Below are 6,052 nucleotides of genomic sequence, written 5' to 3'. Positions count from 1 at the left end.
GAAGCTCTGTTTGATCTTGACAGCTCCCACTTAATTCTCCCTAACTACCTTCTGTTCAGATTGTCTTCAGATTGGTGGGAATAAATCAATTTTTGTCAGTCTTCAGTAGATCAAATTTATTAAACTCTGATAAATCAGTTACTTGATGGCTATCCTGGCAGGTACACAAAAGAATAAAAAGAGAGAGACTATATGTGATGGTATGAAAAATTACCTATATATTAAAACATGTATAGTATATGACATATAATTTAATATATTAAAATGTATATTAAATATAAAATGCATATAAACATATATATTTTTCTGCCTGTGTATTAATACCAAATCCAAACTCTCTTGCCTTTCAGATTTATAAGCTAAATACTGACAGCAAGATGAAGTTCTGTTAAGCAAATTTAACATGTCTGAACCATCATAAATTCAGTATAGCTTAAGTTTGTGGTTAATTTTTCTTATTATACTATTACTCTATCAATCACCAAAAACATTTCTTTCACAAATTACTGGATTTCTTTACATGTTGTTACGAACTGAATATTTCTCTCACCCCAAAATCTGTATGTTGAAATCCTAACTCCCAGTGTGATGGTATTTGGACACAGGGCATTCAGAAGGTCATTAGGTCAGGAGGGTGGAACGTCAGGAATGGATTAGAGCCCTCATAAAAGGAGACATGAGGGAGTTCCCACACTACGCCCTCCCGCGCTTGTCTGTCTCTCTCTGCACTGCCCCCAGATGTGAGAATGTAAGGAGAGGATGTCCATCTGCAAACCAGAAGGCAAGCCCTCACCAGACACTGGGCTTTCTAGTGCCCTGGTCTTGAATTTCTCAGTCTCTAGAACTGTGAGAAAATAAACACTTGTGGCTGAAGCTGCCCAGTCTATGTCTTACAGCAGCCTAAACTAAAACACATATCAGAAATGAAGTGCTTTCAAAAATGACGCCAGTGTAAGATAAAAGCAAAGGAAAACCTCTGGATATAGTAGAAACTATCTATTAAAATTCCTTTCTGGTAAGACAGCTTTCCCTTCCATTTGTTCAGGTTCCACTACCCACCACATCTCATCAGCCCAGAGAGACTGCAGCTCCCTCTCTAGTGGACAGCACTCTGAGGCCCTCCATGCACGGATTTTTTTTTATTTCTTTGTACGGCACCCCGTTTTCAAGTAGAAGAAAACAGAGGGATATTTAGTCCCTAAATCACATCTCAGTATTGGAGAGCTACATGTGGGTACACTGTGGCCTTTGAACCCACCTCTTCGCTGACAAATGAAATAACCAATGTTGATTTTAAAGTAGCCTATCTCTAGATTATGTCAACAGGGTGTTTTCAAGTCAAATCAAAACTAGATGAAGCCCTCTTAGTTCAAGGTGACTTTCACTAGCAATGGCTTGTTGGCCTTGGGTCTGTAGTGGTGAACAGGCCTGTGGGAAGGGCCCCCCACACCAAGAGCAGTCATACTGAGTATAACAGAGGGGGCGGCACTTCTAAACCTGATGGACACAAATCTGATTAAACAAAATGAGTGGATGCGTGTCCATTACGAGCAGATTCTTCGCCTTACAAAAGGATTCACTGCAGAATCCCTCTAAGACCCTCTGGCACATTCTATTTATAAAAATCCAATTTCACAGGAACCCTCTTCACTGAGGAGAGGCAGAGGCCGAAAAGAAGAGTATCAGCTTTTCTTCTGCTCTAAGACAGACCAAAATGAAGAAAACATTCAAGTGTAGCCAAAAAAAGGTGGGTCAGATGGACTGAAAAACTTTTGTTCACGCTTAGTTACCGGTAGATGTGCCATAGTCAAGACAAAGATGAAAGTTTTGGTCTTGGCCGTGAAGCAGAGTCTCTTTCAGCATTAGAAAGGCATCATTTTTACAACTACTACTATACCAGTGATGTCTGTATCACTGATGTTCTCTCAGGATGCCCTTTTTACAAGCATTTTAATATACATTTTTGTGTGTCTGCTTGGTATGAGCTTAGGATATTTTTGCAATACGTACAATTTGAGAAAGCAAATATCCACATAGTAAAATCAGTTCACTCATTTGCCTCATCATATGAAAACAGCTAGACAAAACTCAGCAAATTTGGAAGGCATGTTTGGGAAAGTGTGATATCACAACCAGGTTAAATGGCTTATTTGAAATTTGTGTGTTAGGGGCAAGGACCTGTGCTCTGGAGGTGCTTCAGAGAATCAGAAGTGCGCTCAGCTCTGCAGCAGCTGAGTCATGTATAGTCACATGAATCGTGTTCACAGGACCAGCAACATGGCAAAGACTTGCTGCCACACTGACAAATTGCGGATGCAGACGGACAACTATGGTTTTAAATGAGAGTCCCAACCTGAAAGTCACAAGGGCAAATGCTGCAAATTATAGGAACAATTTGTGACCTTGCTGCATCTCTTGTGGGCAGTTCCATGCAAATTATTGCCCCTGGTGATGGACATGGCAACAGAGATGTATTATTTAACAAAAGTAAGTGATTCTCTTGAGAAATGCTAGGAAAGCCAGCCTCCAAAGTAATACATCAGACAAAAGCAAGCAAGTAAGGGGGTGTCTAGAGAAGTTCAGGGTACAACTTCAACCCTTGATCTCAAAGTTATAGACCTTAACTACAATGTTCTCCCAAAACATATACCAAAAAATGAGTTGTTTCTTTTCTTTTCTTTGTTTTTTCCTACAGATCAGGCATTTGTGTTAAGTGCATGTATCAACAACTTTCCATTTCTCACTTCTAAAAGTGAGATTCTCTGGGTGAGGTGGCTCACATATATAATACTAGCACACTGCAAGGCCCAGAAGGGAGGATCCCTGGAGGTCAGGAGTTTGAGACCAACCTGAGCAAGAGTGAGACCCTGTCTATAAAAATAGCCAGGTGTTGTGCTGAGTGTCAGTAATACCAGCTACTTGGGGGGCTGAGGTAAGGGAATTGCTTGAGCCCAAGAGTTTGAAGTTGCTATGAGCTGTGATGCTATCGTACTCTACAGAGGGCAACAAAGTGAGACTCTGTCTCAAAAATAAATTAATAAATTTTTTGATTCAATCCTCTGAAAAATGTTTACATTTATAAACTATAATCTGGGAATGGCAAGACCCTATTATAGTACACTGAGAGTGACCAACCACCTGAGTTTGTACAGGATTGAGGAATTCCCAGGATGTGAAACTTTCTGGTGCTAAAACCCCAACAGTCTCTGGCAAATCAGGCTGGTAGGTTCCCTTTAATTTGGGAGATTTTGAGTTCCCAGAACTCAAAAGGGCTGGGCACAGTTTGGGAGGCTGAGGCAGGTGGATCCCTTGAGCTCAGGAGTTTGAGACCAGCCTGAGCAGAGCAAGACCCTAAGGTTGCTGTGAGCTATGATGCCATGACACTATACCAAAGGTGACAGAGTGAGACTATGTCTCAAAAAAAAAAAAAAAAAAATTAAAAGTCCAATATAATAAAAAGGAAAAAAAAAAGAACAAATCTGCAAAGGGCATGGACTTAATTGAATGTTCACTCCTCCCTTGTTGTCAATAACAAACAGCAATGTTTTGGGTGTTGTCATTTCTATTCAAATTACAGATGAATAAACTAAAGAACTGAAAAAAAAAAAAAAAGTCCAATATAATGCAACCTGCCTGTAGAGTCTATCTGCACTGCACAGAAAAGTCTTATTATGTCAGAAAATAAAGCCCACATAACTGAACCTCCTTTAAATGTTTCATGTTTTATAGACAAAGCCTCAGACCCTAGGCATTGATATTCTACATAAATCCTATCCGTATTTCTAGTGTTCCCGGTGGGAAAATCGGAAAGGGAGGACAGCCGAGCTGCGCAAGGGGCCTCCACCTGCACAGACTCTTTCTCACCAGCCCTCTGGGACCTCAGCAGCAGAGGTGGTAAGTAACAGTTTGCATCCATGATGGACGGGCTCATTCCCTCCAGACGATCTGCCAGACCAGTCCTAATGGAACCTTCTTAAAAAAGGACAAGTCCTCCCAGACTGCTTGCTGTCAGAGAATGGCAGATTACAACACTGTTAATTACTTACAAGAGATGGCGGTGTGTCCGCACATGTGGCTGGACAACCACACTTTCAAATAAGTGCGGTAGACAGCCAGGGCTGCTCTAGAGCAGAATCCGTGCCAACAGAAGGCAGGCACAGAGCGAGCTGATGGGCAGATCATGTGATTGAATAAGCCCTCTTGTCATAGGGCATCCTGGCTGCCACTGTGTCTTCATGGGAGCTTTGGAATCTTCCCAGCTAGAGAGTCAAAGAGACAACAAAGCCACCTTCCCCCCCCCACACATGTGGAAATGGGGCCACAGCAGGCATAACTGAGCACAGTGCCCAGGGCGGGTGCAGGAAAATGACCACCACGTCTCTCCAGTACTGCCACCTCCAACACAGGTCACAGGCCTTGCAGCTTAGGATCTTGTTTAATCCTCCAAAAAACTCAAGAATGTAGATTTCATCACCCCTGGGTTCAGACAAGGAAGCAGAGGCTCAGTGAGGCCTAGGAACTTGTCCATGGTCACATGGCTTCTGGGTGACACTTAGTTTTAAGCTCAGGTCTCCAGAAAGCCTGTGTTTGGAGTGCCTATGATGCCTCAGATACTATGGTTCATTCCTGGGATACAAATGGATAAACAGCAGAGAGCCATTCCAAGCCACTCATAAGCTGGGAGGGACTGTAAGAAACGCCAGCATTCAGTCACTCCAATTAAGCACTGACTGCGCGCCAGCTAGTGCTAAAAACATTTCCCAGTCATGATTTCAGCTTGTCCTCCACCAGTTCACTGACAGAGGTTTTGTTTTCTATATTCTATTAACTAACTCATAGTCACATCTAGAACCCAGGCTCTGCACCATTAGACCATGTCAAATGGCAGGAGGTGATAGCCCAAGGGAGGCACAGTGTCAATGACATTGATTACCAAGTTTATGAAACAGAAGGAATAGCTAAAAATGGGTACTTCTGGAATAGTTTTCTGGAAGAACATAGGAACTAGAGCTGAATCTCCAAGGAAGATGTGATGATGACAATGATGACAACAGCAACGACAAAGATGAAGGGGAGGATGGAGGGGAGGTCACATGCCCACCCCAGGATGGAGCTGGACTAAAGCCTGGGAGGTGACGACAATGGTGTGGGCTGTGTCCTCAACCCCAGCGGCATCCTGTCTCTCTGAAAACACAAGAGGAAAGAACAAGGACAGGCTTCTCAAAGGGTGTTCGTCCACAGGACGAGGAGCTGAAGAATCTGTGCCTCACAGAGAAGTATGTCAAAGAGGGGAGTCCGGAGTGTGGAGGAGCCTGCTGGAGGAAAACAGACACCCTGACTTCTAAGGACACCTTGCTCTTCTCGCTGCGCCCTGGGGCACCTGGGGGGCTCAGCCACAGCAGGAGAGGGAGGGGGCACAAGGGCTTCAGAAGGAACCTCCTATGGAGAGTTTGCTATAGACCAAGGAGAAGTGGATCTGAATCTGGAGAGAGACTCCAGACTTTCTTCAGGGGAAGCCACCAACCAGGGCCAAGACGACACTTGGTTCCCAGAATGAGAACGAAGACTGAAGGTGTCCAGAATGCGTTCCCTGAAGAGCTGCTCCAGGGCTTCCTCCCCCAGACGCAGTGGTGTTTCCCTGGTCCTATCCATTCCAAGTCTGCTCCCTCCATGTCCTTTCAGTCCTGCCGTTTATCTATTTGTATCCCAGGTATGAGCCACAGACACCCTGAATCTGTGTCACTTGCCCCATTTCCTCAAATTACACAGAAAGGATTTCTATTGTCTGCACTAGGAGAGAAGAGGGCATGAATTCATTATTCGCACTGATGCTGTGTAACAAGCCACTACTGAACTTGGTGGCTTAACCAAATTAAGCAATAAACACGTGCAGCTGTGGTCTGGGCCAGACTTGTTGATCTTGGCTGGGACAATTAGACAACACCAGCTTTCGCCTGTGTGGCTCCCAGACCCCAGCAGGCGGGGTGGGGCCTCTTCTCACTCTGTAGCATGCATGAGTCCACATAAAGGGAGCAGATGTGGCTCCCAGACC

The sequence above is a fragment of the Otolemur garnettii genome, unplaced genomic scaffold (assembly GCF_000181295.1).
Source record: "Otolemur garnettii isolate 467f Iridium unplaced genomic scaffold, OtoGar3 scaffold00189, whole genome shotgun sequence".
In the NCBI taxonomy this organism is placed as follows: domain Eukaryota; kingdom Metazoa; phylum Chordata; class Mammalia; order Primates; family Galagidae; genus Otolemur; species Otolemur garnettii.
This window is presented reverse-complemented; position numbering follows the sequence as displayed.